A 14,218-nucleotide genomic window follows, 5' to 3' on the forward strand; every position below is an offset into this window, starting at 1 on the left:
GTAATCCTACCTATTCCTGGCCTCTGCTGAGATGGCTGACTAAATCCGTGAGGTGCACCCCTGGGCTCTTTATCAACATGGTTGCTCACCTAGGGCCTCTGTGCCCTCTTCAGAACGAACTTAGTTCTTACAATATAGAAAGGCTAAGAATTTCCCAAATCTCCTAGTTCTGCTTCCTTTTAGTTTAACATTTCTTCCTTTAATTCCTCTCTCTCCTCTTGGAACTTATTATAAGCAGTAAAGAGGATTCTAGTAGCATTTTCAATATTTTGCTTAGAAATCTCCTCTGCTAAATATCTAATTTCATCACTTGCAATTTCTACCTTCTACAAAACACCAGAACATAATTTTGCCAAGTTCTTTGCTACTTTATAACAAGGGTTCTCTTACCTCTGTACCAGCTGGATGTGGTGCCTCACTGCCCTGCATGGTTCTCTCCTCATGTGGCTAAGCTTGCCGTTGCTGCATGTCTCGTTTTAATCAGCAATGACAAGAGTGTAAGCCCTTTCACTGGGTGTCCCTTTTTGTCTACATGAGAACCCTGGGTGGTAGGAGACTCTTAGTTTTCTAGGGCTGCCATAACAAAATACCACCGACTAGGTGGCTTGAACAACAGAAATTTCTCTGAGATCAAGAGTCCAAGGCGTCAGCAGAATTGGTTTCCTCTGACGCCTCTCTCCTTGCCTGGGGATGGCTGTTTTCTCACTGTGTCTTCACAGGCTCTTCCCTCTATGCGGGTCTCTATCCACATTTCCTCCTCTTGTAAGGACACCCATCCTATTTAGAGGGCCCACCCACATGACCTAATTTTTCAATCTCGTAATGGTCTCACTTTGCCTCAGTATCTCTTTGTACACCCTCTTGGCAAATACAGTCATATTCTGGAGTACTGGGGGTTAGAACTCCAACATAGGAATTTGCAGGGGTGGGGAGTATGTAATTCAGCCAGTAACAGAGGGCAGGGGCTGCTACCCTCACTTTACAGCTCATAAGTGAGACCCTGGGGTCAGAGTCTTTCCTGAGGTCACATAGTCCCTGGGACCAATACTGCAGCCCCAGGCCTTAAACTCTAAGGTCAGTTCTCTGCACAGCTAGCTGCAGCTACAAGGTTGGCCGAACTTCCTTCCATCCTTCCTGGGAGAGTGGTATCTTCAGGAGGTCTAGACTTAGAGTTTATCATTGGCCTGGCTTTGAGAGCACTGTCTTTAACCCCATCTCCTGTCTTAAATTTGATTCCATTGAAATTAGGCCATGATTTCTGGTTTGTTTGGGAGGCAAGCCCAGGAAACACCAATGGGGGATTGGGAAAGTGATATAGGGAAGAGAAGCCAGGATACTGAGCAGGTTGGGGCCCCTGGGCATCTGGGGCCCAGTCCTGCTGTGGCACTTGGGAAGCTATGTAATCAGAGGTTAGGACTCCAACATAGGAATTTGGGGGCAGTGGGAGGGGTGGACATATTTCAGCCAAAAACAGAGGGCAGGTGCTGCTACCCTGGAGTCCTAGCATCAGAGATGTCCTCCATACATTTAGGGATGAGGGAGTTGGGCTGTTTATCCACTAACTCCTGATGGCCATTGGTTAGGAGCTGATTCCCTGGCTTGTGGATTCCTCTAGCACCACTGGCATGCCCTGGGGAAGACTTGTTAAGTATGTCCAAGCCTGGAGAGTGCTAAGGCACTGCATGAGTTGTCTATTGCTGTGTAACAAATTACTGTACTTGCCAACTTAATACACTTATTATTTCAATAGCTGTGGATCAGATTGTGCCTGGGCATGGATTAGCTGGGTCCTCTGCTTCAAGGTCTCTCTCAAAGCAGAAAGCACAGTGTGGCTTTAGGCTGGGGTCTCAGCTGAAGGCTAGGACGGGGAAAAATTTGCTTCCAGGCTTACATGGTAGAAGGTAGAATTCATTTTCTCTAGGGCTTTCGGACTGATGTTCTCAGTTTCTAGCTGGCCTTTGGCCAGATGTCACCATCAGTTTCTTGTCATGTATGTCTCCCCCAAATGACTGTTTGCTTAATCAAAGCATCTAAGCCATGAAGTCAACTAGTCATGCCTGCCAGTTGTCTTAGAGTTGTTGTGTTGGCCATTTTCTCTTTTTCTACATTAGTAGTAGCTTACATAGAGTGGCATTTAGGTTTGTGTGCAGAAGAATCATTAGAGATGCTTGTTTAAAATATGGATTCCTGGGTCCAATTCCAGAGATTCTGATTCTGCAGCAGCACTGTGATGGGGCCTGGTGATATTTTTAGGGGACTTCCCAAGACCTGGGGTGCCCCAGAATCAGAAGGAACAGGGGCCATGATCAGGTTGGAGGCAGTGACCAGGGGGTTTTTCTGGAAGCTGTACTTGCTCTGAAATCACATTTTAAAAAACAGAGTGAGTGTTGATTTAGGGGAGTGTTTTGTGTTCTTTCATATATGACAACAATAATAGTATTACACACAACAGTAATAGTATTGTAACTCCTTTTGGGTTCCCAGACCCGATTCCAATGTGTGTGGGAGGGGGTCTTCCCACACATAACACAAAGCAATTCTCCAAGCCAATTTCAACCTCCAGCCCTGGCCCTTGGTAGGGTCCAAAGGTCTCTTGTTAACATGACAAGACACCCATTTCACCTTTAAGACTCTGCAGTGTTTTCCAGAACTGTGGATGGAGACCAAATATACCTGGGAAATATTTATTTGGTCCTCTGAATGACCAAATATGTATTTCTTATGACTCATTATATCGCAGTTTTGGGGAGCTGGTGGAGATTATGGGGGTCTAAAGTCCCAAGCTACCACTTGACATCTTTACTCTCTGAGGACCACATATTGAGACACACACTCAGAAAGTAGAAGTGGAAGATGCCTTAGGTACACTGTCATTTTACAGAACAAGCCAGTAAAGCCCAGGAAGATTAAGTGACTTGGTCAAGGTAGCACAGCTCATTAACGGCGGGTCTGAGACTGTAACCAAGTATTGTGGTTCTCTGTTGAGTTCCCAGCTCACTACACGCATATTCTCTCTAGGAGACTGGGGGAGGCAGAGGGGTGAAAGGAGGAGAACTGGAGGGAGCTGGGGCCACACAGCCCAGAGGGTAGGGCAACAACAAAAATTTCACTCTAATTAAAAATGGAGTTAGAATTAGGGATAATCTTCGCTCGGAATTCAAATGGTCAATCAATTGCTATTAAAATCACTAACAGAGTTAATCTTCTAAAGTACGATGTCCTTCCCAAACCATATCCCAAGTGTGAGACTTTTTGCTTTTTGAATCCCAGGAAGGTTACATCTTCTAACGGAGCTCACCTTTCAGCCTTTCTTCCTAGTCACAAAATTTTCATCTTAGCTCTTGGCTGTTCCGGGCAGTTGCGGGGCCGGAGTGGCCGTGCGCCGAGGGCCTTGCGCGGGACTGCGGCAGCGCGGGCGGGCGGGCGGGCGGGCGGGGGCACTGCAGCTCCGGGCCTAGGGGCTGACGGCCGCGCCCGCTGGAGGGGGCGCTGTGGGCCCCGCCGGCGTCCTTTTGTCAGCGCGCGCGGCCAGGAGAGCTCGCATTTCCTCCCAGCCTCGTGCGGGAAATGGATTTAATTCTGACGGCCGGGCTGTGAGGCACGCGCGGCAACGAAAGCCTTTTGTCAAGGAGTAGCCGCCCCTGTTGTCCGTAATTACCACTGACGCGGAGGAGCTGCACTGCTGGCGGATTTGCAAGCAGCTCTGACAAGTGCTGGGCTGCAGGATGGGTAGAAAACACTGCTCTGCAGATTAGCTGGGTGCATTCATTAAGCAGATCCCCCAAAGAGAAAACAGCAAAACGAACAAAACAACCACCCACACTGGAAGACCAGAGATGGATAAGATGCCGAGGAGGTAAGCCCGGCTGGGGAGTGGGCACCGTGGGCTTGCCTTGGTTTTGTTTATTTTAAAGGAACGTGAGACACCGCCCCCCTCCCCCACCCCCGCGCCCGCTACAGCCCCTTCCTCTGTGCAGCAGCGGGTTGGTTGCTCGGTGAGCGTCTGTCGGCGAGAGCGTCTGCGATGCAGCCCTTGCTAGCAGCTGTGTTTTTTGCCTAAAGATTTCTTTGACCATGTGACATTGGAGGTTCTTTGGAAAGCGGGGCTCCCAAGCGCTGGCCTTTGCGTGGCCACTGTCTGACCTCCTCGCCGTGAGCTTAACGCCCGGCAGGTGGGGCTTTCTTCTCGGTCCGGGCGGGTCGCCCCTCCCTTCCCTTCCCTTCCCGCTCGGCCGCCGCCCTCCGGGGAACCGCGCGGGGCGAGCTCCCCCGGGCTTCGCCGCTGCTGGTAGCGCTGCGCTCTGTCGCAGCTGCGGGGCCGGCAGGTGTGTCGTCGGCAGCCGCCAGGCTTTGGACCAGGGGTGCTGGCACGTGAGCGGGCCCGGGTGGGTTTGGATTTGTCTGCGCCTCCACCACTTTAGAGGGGAAAAAAGGCCACTGTCCCCGAGGAGGTCTTGCCAGTCTGCTCATCTCTTAGCTTCCGTCTAACCTTCCCGATCTGCTGCCGGCTCCCCTCGCCTCCTGCACCCGGGGAGGAGCCCACCCTCAGTCCGTAGGCAGGGGCCAGCGTCAGCTTGTTTTGAAATCGCGACCGCAGGCTACCTGGTGTTGGGGGAAGGGTGGGAGGGGCAGACTGCTTTAGGATGCTCGTCAGGCGCTCGGGTCTAGCCTATTGTCTTGCCTTTTCTCCCCCTTTCTTTTCTTCTGTAATCTCCACCCCCTGCCAAAGGGAGAGAGAGGAAGAGGAGAGAGAGAAAGGAGGAAAGAAAGAGTGACAAAAACAAAAGCCCCGGCCCACACCCTACCAATCTTTAAAAAATTGTCATTTATCTGTGACACACGATTATTTCCCATCTGTTTCTCTACACCCACTCTTCCCTCCTCTAGCAGTCTGTTGTGTAAGATTGTATTGCAAAAGAGCCTTGTAAATAATAGAAATCAAATCTCAGTTTCCTAAATGGATATTTTGTGCTTTCTGACGAAGCCCAAAAGGTGGGTTGGTCTGATGTCCTGGCGGTTGCAAACGGTTGGAGAGGGTGGACTCAGCTCTCACATCTAGTGTGTGGGTCTAGTTGAGGTAACAGATGTTTAACTTGTGTAATGAGGGGTGTCCTCATTAATGTGATGTGAACATTAGGTTTCATTTTAACGAAAAAATAGTTGGTCAACATTTGAAGTGAAAGTGCTTTAAATAAATAAGACCAGAGAAGATAGCTGAAGTTTCAGACTTGCAAGTCACTTCTCCCACTAGCGTATGAATAATATATGTTAGAGATTTTTAAAAAGGGGTTTAGGCTGTTTAAAATTTGATCTAATTTAATACTTTTACTTTGTAATGTTCTACCTACATTCTGTAAACTGATGAGATTTTTCTCAATGCCTGTGGATCAGGATTTTGCCTAACCCTCCTCCCCCACTCTTCATCCCTTCCCCCCAATAAGGCACTGTAAAAACAAATCTTTCATAATTAGTATGATGTCAATACATTTTTGAGACCCACTAAAGATAAGTCATTCTTTGATCCAATATCTATAACATTTTTGTAGCAAGTCTCATGTTCTTTCTTGTCTACCCAGTTGCCCAGCCCTGTTAGAAATGTGCCTGTTAACGTACAAAATGCGCAACACTGCCTAAAATGATATGCCACATGCCGTTTCTACCTTTGGGTTGAAATTGCTTTAAATATTAGTATGGTGCTAGAATTAGCAAATATGTTTCTTGAGAGAGTTTAGTGTTAAGATTTTTAAAAGGCTGACATTTATCAGCTACCTTGTCTAGAGCTCGTCCCAGCTGTAAACTCTCTAGCAGCTCATGCAAAAAGGGAAATTGACCAGTCCATGGCTCATACACATTTTATTTATTCATTGCCTCATTCACTCACTCGTTCACTCAACATTCACTGAGAACCTACTCCACTCCAGGTTCTGTGAGAGGTGTGGGAACAAAGGCATGAGACAGACAGACATGGTCTCTGCCTTGGTGGCACTTACAGATGAATGCAAGTAACTGACATTAATGAAGAAATGCTTCAAATGAATATATAATTACTAACTGTACTAAGAGCTGTACAGGAAAAGCATGAAACACAAATGTCACATGTCCAGAATATAAAAACAAAAAATAAAAACTTCTTAAGAGAAGCACATTTCTTGATCCTAAGAGCAGAAAAGAACTTTGTTCAAATATGGTACAGTATTTGGAACGATGTCTTCAATCATGTCCTTGGCAGACACAAGGATAGTCTCATACAGCTGTTTTTTAGTGTCCTTCAGTGTGAGCTCATGAATCCCTGGGGTTCTGAGGATGTAGAATTTTGAGGATCTGTGTTTTCTCTAAATTTAGTGGTTTTATTTCAGTGATAATCTTAAATAATTAGTAATAAAAGTGTGTTCTGTATCATCTTGATGGCAACCTGAAAACTGATGCTGGGGTCTGCATTTGGCTCTGTATCTACCTGCATGAGCTAAGGGCAGGCCTGGTAACTTGGGACACTAAGGAGAGGAGTTTATTACAGAGAAGTACGTAGAGGCAAAGAGGTGAATCTCAGGGCACAGGCTTGCCAAACTCATTAAGAACAGTTCCTAGCCACCACTGCTATATTGGCAAGGAATGATGCTCTCATGCTAGTTCCGCCTTCGTATGGACCAAGTTGCATCAATTTCTTAGCAGCAAGTATTGTGGTAAAAACGCAAGGACAAAGGTGCTGTTGCTGGTTTCAGCAATAATTGGATTAGATCTCCATTTAATGCAGATTTAGTAACCCCCTGATAACTAACTACCTTATGTCCAAAGCAATGAGGTTATTTGGTATAATGGTTAAGTAAAGCCAGGCTGCCTGACTTCAAATTTATTTTTACTGGCTGTGAGACTTTGGGCAAGTTACTCAACCTCTCTGTTCCTCAGTTTCTTCTAAAAGAAGAATGTAAAAATACAGGATAAATAGGTGGTATTGGTTTCATAGTGATATTGCAAGAATTAGAGTTATTACATGTGAAAGACGGAGCATATAGTAAGATTCAATGAGTGTTAACTATTATTACTATTTTTTAGTATGGAATGGTACCTCATTTATGTAGACATTTGGGGTGGTTTGATAACAGGATTTTTTAATTATATCTAGTTATCTGCAAAGAGTAAACATGTTTTTGAAGTTATTTAGTTTTCAGAAATCTAAAAAACTTTTTAAAATTGAAGTATAGTTGATATTAATATATTGATTTCAAGTGTACAACAGTGATTTGATGATTGTATACATTTTCGAGTTTATGAAATTGTTTTGCACACATGCTTTATGAGTTGTCTGCATTAGTATTGTTGAAGTAAAAATTCATACAATGATAACATGTAGTAACTAAACCTGAGGCTATCTCTATCATTAAACTCAAAATGGTGTTTTAAGTTCAGCAAAACAGTATTATCTGTTACAGTAAATTAATTTTATTAATTTGCCATTTTAAAGTTTGATCATTGTATTTATGGTGCATTTGTTTTGGTATTTTAGTTTATATATTTATATAAATGCTATAATGCATAGGTGTTTAGAATTGGTCTTTATGAGAGTATGAAATGTAAGTTACATTTTAATAAAAGTGACTTAGGTCAGCCCTGGGTCCATGAACATTTTTTTTCTTCAAAAGGGATTTCTGTATACTTTTGCATTTTGAATTGTGTACAAGGACACATCCAAGATTCTTGATACAGAATTTTGAATCTCTGAAACAGAGATTGCAGCCCCAATATTTGACTCAATATACTTTTACTGCCATAGTCTTAGCCTGAAAAAGTTTTAAGGCAGTAGTACTGAAACCTGCCTCTGTCTTCAACAACAGCAAAGTCCCCCAGACTCAAAGAGCACCTGTGGAATGGCAAGCTTCTGGCCAAGATTCCTCTTTGCCTATCTTCCAAGGTAAAGTACATAGGAAAGGTTTGCCGATGTTATTGAATGAGGTGAAAAGAAAATCTATTCTCTGTAGAGTGTGATGTTTGATGTATGGATTGAAACAAGTTTATTGTGTTTATTGTTCAAATCTGTTTTTAAATTTCCTTTGTAATAAGTGATCTGTCAAAGATTATAGAAAATATGTTAGTCTCCCACTAGAATCCCAAAAGTATTTTTGATAGCTTTCATTTTAATATATACATATCACAGACATATGCATATATATAATGCCCAAATACACACACACACACACACACACACACACACACACACACACACACACACACACACACACACACACACACACACACACACACACACACACACAGAGTTATATTTGATGCTGTGTTATTTAGGGCCCAGGTTGCCCAGGTCTTATAGGTTTCCTGGGATGGGAGACTTTCCATGACAAAACCAAGACAGCGCCAGGCAAGGGAAGATAGATGTTTTTAGTTGTAGAGAACAGGGAGAGAACAGTGTGCCCAGATTCTTTAAGGACTCTCTGGAAGATGCGGTACAGATTGTGCCAGCCAACATCAGCCAGCCCGTGATTCAAAAGGGGCCCTCCTGGGAAGAAGCAGGAGTGTTCTCCTAGCTGAGTCCTAGAGTAATTCTCAGGCTTAGTGCCTCTGGATGTCTGTGGCATAGTCTGGGAAGTCTGGGGGTATAAATCAAAGGGCTCTGGGAACTCTTTCAGCACCTTCCACCTTGAGTGACTGGACCCGCAATCTTGACATGTGCTGAGGGACCAGCAGTAAAGTGGAACTTTAACAATCTGCTTCAAACCAGGGCAGTTTTGATCCCCACAATAGCTGCAGCTAGAAGTATGGATATATAAGTACATACATAAATGCACCTTGGCTACTTTGATCTGACACAGGACCTTACTTCACAAGCAACCTAGGCAGGGCCTGGAGGCCAGGGAATTTAGGATGTGGTTTCCAGAAAACAAATTTCAGTGTGCTTCAGTTGATACCTGGAATGGTCTTCCCTGGGCCCAGACTTGAAATGGATAGAAAAAATTTACTGAGCCAAGTAGCAAATACCCCTGGCTTCTATGAGAGGCAGTTCTAAGGACCATTTGGCACCCTGTATGCCATCCTCCCACACATGCACTGACAGCTAATTGTACCAGTCATGGACCTGTGAGGACTTGGAATCTCAGGGTTGGTGGCTGTATTAGGCCAAGATTGCGGGTCCAGTCACTCAAGGTGGAAGGTGCTGAAAGAGTTCCCAGAGCCCTTTGATTTATACCCCCAGACTTCCCAAACGAGAGTGGGGTCAGGGTGAGGTGACCAAAAAGTAAAAAATTGAAAAATACAGGCATGAGGGAAATCATGGGTCATGCCCCTACTCTCCTTGCCAATTTAGAGAAGAAGCTGCTTGGCTTCCTGGAGGTGGCAATAGTGATTCCAATTCTGGTAGCTTCCATGAGGCCCATCTAGACTTTTGGTCCCTGTGTTGATGAGATTACTCTCCATCCTCCCTGGGCTAGTGTGCTCGGGTTTCTGTTTCATGCAGCCACACTGCTCTGGGCTAGAACTCCAGATTACTCCAGAGCCTCCCACTTTTCTTCCTTCCATCAAACCTGACCTCCCTCCATCCATCCACAGCAATCTTTGCAAAACAAAAATCGAACCTTGTCATCCCTCCATCCTCAAGATAAAATCACCTACTTTGAATGCTTTACATCTTCTTCCTTCACACTCTACCCCTAGGTGGGCCAAACCACCATCTTTCTGGACAAGTCCCCTGTCCCCATCTCTCTGAGGCATCAACATCTTCCTCAGACTCTTTCCTCCACTTTATATACCCCACCCCTACTTTTTATTTGGCGGGTTGGGTCTTTTGGAAAGCCCAGCAAATTGACAAACTTCTAGCTGCCTAAATAAGGTAAAAAAGAAAAAAATTAACAATACTAGAAATAACATATCAAACAGAAGGGAGAAGAGATTTGAAATCATAACATTATGCATTATTGTATCCTAACATATGTAAAAATCTTGATGAAATGAACAATTGCATAGAAAATAAGAACTTCCAATACTTATTCCAGAAATTGAATGTCATGTTCCTGGATGGGTAGAATCAATGTCTCAAAGACTTCGATTGATGGCAGCCTTCCTGGTAACCAGAAGTGATGCAGATTTATTCCTATTTTTATATTCTGGTAATTTTCTATGGATTTTTGAAATGGGTAGCTCAATGGCAAATCACTTTATTGAAGGAAAAATAAATGCATATGCATTTGAATGTCATTTATAAATTGTTTTCTCCAAGAACAAATGAAGTTATTAAACTTTGGAATGCATGACGACTTGATGAAGACAGAATTTCATCTAACAACAGACATAATTTTCCACCTGTATTACTTTATTGAGTATGTTCATCATGTTTGCTTTCTTTACTCTGACTGGAGCCCATATAATAATCTCTTGGCTTTTGCTTCTAAAGATCTATGGTGGAAAATAAAAAATCTATGGTGAAAAGACACCAGAGAAGGGAGAGTGGATTCAGTTCTTTCTGCTTTTACTTGTGTCAGATGGCAGAGCATCCATACTGATTATCTCAGCATTCCTTTATTTAGAATTTATTCTCCTTCCCTCTTAGCACCACATTTCTCTTAGATCCTTCCAGCACCCTCATCTGTGTCCTGAATTAGCTACATCTGTTACCATAGTTATGCGGTATCCAGCTTAACCCATTCCATGCCTCTTCCCTCCGAATGCACATGAGACTTCCTTTCTCCTATTTCATAAAACGTGCCATTGCTTTTCTTTCTCCTTTGCCTGTCCCTCAATTTTTATCGTTTTTAAAGCAATGCATGTGCATAGTTACTAAATCAAATAGGATTGAAGGGCATCTAACAGAAAGCAGCAATCCTTGCCCCACCCCCTCCCCTCATCCTTTATCCATAGGCAAACCACTTTTAGCTGTGTTTTCTGTTCTCCTATAGTAACTTCTGTATCTCAAAATAATATGCATATTCTGCTGTTTCTGAATTTGCCAACTTCGATCATCATCTGGTGACTTTCTGCTGTGAAAGTCAAGAATGTAGTTTGCAAACTACTTCCTTGCCTGCTTCCTCCTTCCCTGTTGCTGTCCATTTACTTTTGCATTATCAAAGTTGATAAAATATTCACTGTTCCATAGCCATGTTGGTTTCTATGATTCGTCTATAATTATGGTAATTCCAGAAGCTGAAAACAGTGTTTAATATCTGCCTGGGTTGATACTGTTCACTGCACAATAAGTAACATGCAAGGATTTCCTATCCTTCTCAGGGCTCCATATCTCAAACTTTGAGCTCTTAAGTGGAAAATGCTCTCAGGGTAAAGTTCAAATGGATTCTGTTACGCTGGGGGCACCAGCGTTGTCCTAGCTGCTCTTGTTGGCTCCCTGTAGTGTGTGCAGTTTCCCTAAGAAGTCCCATCCAATGATTAAGTTCAGAAAGAACAATACAGTGCAGGCACACTGTTTTGAGATACAGAGGTAACTGCTGCTCAGTGCCTGGCTGGAGACCACTGTACGTGGGACAGGAGATGGGGAGCTCCTTACAGAGACCTGCCAGCTGTGCCCGGGTGTTCAGACTCCTTTTTTCTCCCTGCCCTCCCTAACACCTGCCATCTCAGAGTCCAGGACATCTCTAGGGCTCTGCCAGACAGATCATCTGCCTCCTTGACTCCAGCATCCTCTGCCTAAAATCTAGGCTGAGGTTTCTTCTGCCTTCAAACATTAGTCACTGGTTCCCCACCTGCCTTTTGTCCTCCAGAAATCTTTGAACTCTCTCCTCTGGTAAAGATGTGCTTCCACTTTGTCATTATGGTATTATTTACTTTTATTCCCTTGTGATCAACTTAATGGAATCTAAAGAGAAGAGAAACATAGGTATAGGTGGGCTTAGGCCTGACATCTTAAATTAGAAGCCAAGGACATTAATTTTCAATCAAGCCATGCACAGTAGTGATAAAACAAACTACCACTGACCCTCAAACAACATGGGTTTTTACTATGTGGGACTACTTATACATGGATTATTTTCAATAAATACATTGGAAGAATTTTTGGAGATTTGCAACCATTATAAAAACATTTTCTTTAGCTTCCTTTATTGTAAGAATACAGTATATAATAACATACAATATATGTGTTAATTGACTGTTTATGTTATCTGTAAGGCTTCCTGTTAAACTGTAGGCTATGAGTAGTTAAGAGGGGTCAAAAGTTATGCAGACTTTTTTGATGGGTTGGGGCTTCTCAACCCCTCCGTTGTTCAAGGGTCAGTTGTATTGGCATGGCCATGCTTTAAATTCAAAGCAAAGCAGTTTGTTTTTCTTTGTTATGAAAATACTTTCAAAGAGGTGCAATACCTATCAACGCAATTCCAGTATCTTTTGCCACTTAGAATAGTCCAGAAGCATTGACACATTCTTCTACCTCACTCAAAGGTGATTGACTTCTAGCTTACATTAAATTCTAACAAGCTCAGTTGTTTCTCTTCAGACTCCAGAGAAGTAGAAGTGGCAAATTTAAAAGAAGAATTTAGCTAATAGTCTAAAAGAGATTCGGATAAAAATGAGGATTCAGAGAAGATGAAAACTTCTAGGACTGTGGGTTACAGTAATTGCCAGGCGCTACAGAAGATCATTTGTCAGAGTGCCAATACTTGATTTAGATCCAGAAAGTAAGGAACTAAGAGAAAATGCTCAAAGGGGGAGGGGCTGCTGGCTTTTATCACCTGGATGAGAAGCAGGAATTTGTGGGTGCCAAAGTTCAGAAAGTAAATCTTGGTTCAGGAAGTGACTCTGGAGTTATGATGTATAAGAAATTTCAGTTGCCTCTACGTTTCCATCAAATTTGGAGATGATTGCTTCCTTTGGCAGCCTTAGCAATGATCATTAAGACTGAGAACTGTTTTGGGGAACCTGCTTTATATGTCTAATTCTGTTAAAGTTACAAACAAAACTGTTCTGCCAACTTTGAAGCCTGTACTTGTTATATTTAGTTCTGAATTCAAGATATATCCAGATTAAGAATGTCAAAGAATTAAAATCTCCTTTCCAAAGTCTATTATATTTATGGATGAAATGATACAATGTCCAGGGCTTGTCTCAAAATAATCTCTTTTTTATCGGAGGATAAAGGGGGGTGGAGGTGAATTAAAATAGACCATGAGTTGATCATTGTTGAGGTTGGATATAATCTGTCATCTAACCTGGCAGTTTTTAGAGTTGAAAGGAGGCGCTATTAATAATTACATTGAAACAAGAGACATAAGCTGGACTCTCAGGCAAACTGCAATCTACACTGAGGCTAGGTGAGTGGGACTTAGGGTTTATTAGAGCATGCTTTCTAATTTTGTATATTTTCAAAATTTTCCATAATTAAGTAATGTCTACTGTTTTGTACTGTTTGCAGTCTTATTAAAATGGGAGCCCTCATCTTAACCATGATATTAAATGTCAGTCTACTTCCAACATGAAAACAGAGAATATTGTTCAAGGACAAATCTATTAAGTTGATTTATAGTAATGGACAAAAATCCATAGATTCTGCAACTGGGACACCAAGGAAGCAATACTAAATTAAGTAGACAGTGTTATAAAGCAGATCTATAGCTTTAGTTATGCAAAGGAGTCTTGTTTTCATTGCTGTGAATTGGGTTCATCAGGACTTCACAGATGGGTGGAGGAATCCTCAGAAAGATCAAGCCTGTTGGAAAATGAGGAGCTGGGCCAAGAAAGCAGGGTTTCTATTTGCAGAGCAAGGCCCACATGCTGATCTGCAACTATCTTGGTGTCTCTCCATTATCTTTTGTCTGCTAAAATATTCTTTCAGTGAGCCAGATTTTGAAAAATAAAGTCTTCATTCCTGCTTTCTAATTCCCATGGTATGTCCCACCTGCTTTAGTGATGTTTCTGCGGCTGCGCTTGTAAGACGGTCTGGTTCAGGCGCTTGGACAAAGCAGCGAGGGTGGCTCTGCCTTTCAGGATGTCAGTCATTTTGTTTCTGCAGATCAGACGGTCCAAGTGGCTGTGGGTTTGGAGGGAGTTCCTTTGTGCCCTGTTCAAGGAGGGCTGAGATAGATGATCGCCCAGCTTCCAGATGACCTGAAAAGGATCCTGGGAGTGCAGGGCAAGGTACCATATCCTTATGCTTGTTCTTCCAAGGCTACGGTGCTGCTACTGTGGGATTAGAAACCAGTTCTTTAAAAATGATTTGTTCTGGTTCATTTGTGTCACTGGCATTATTTACTATTGTGTCCCCCAGTATTACATA

At 43.1% G+C, this 14,218-nt stretch overlaps 1 protein-coding gene across 7 annotated transcripts in view; it reads left to right on the forward strand.

Annotated features, from left to right (window-relative positions):
* Positions 1-14,218, forward strand: part of ADD2 (adducin 2) — a 113,701-nt gene that overhangs the window by 16,356 nt on the left and 83,127 nt on the right. For 2 of the 7 annotated variants that reach the window (XM_073211820.1, XM_073211785.1), the window contains exons 1-2: positions 3,481-3,856; positions 7,830-7,906. The exons of 1 other annotated variant lie outside the window; for it this stretch is intronic. The gene's annotated coding sequence lies outside the window, so the exon portion shown is untranslated. Of the gene's footprint in view, positions 1-3,480; positions 3,857-4,237; positions 4,386-7,829; positions 7,907-14,218 lie in introns of those variants that run through there. 4 more of the 7 variants (XM_073211780.1, XM_036998148.2, XM_073211789.1 and 1 more) reach the window with 3 other exon arrangements.

The sequence above is a fragment of the Manis javanica genome, chromosome 1 (genome assembly GCF_040802235.1).
Source record: "Manis javanica isolate MJ-LG chromosome 1, MJ_LKY, whole genome shotgun sequence".
In the NCBI taxonomy this organism is placed as follows: Eukaryota; Metazoa; Chordata; class Mammalia; order Pholidota; family Manidae; genus Manis; species Manis javanica.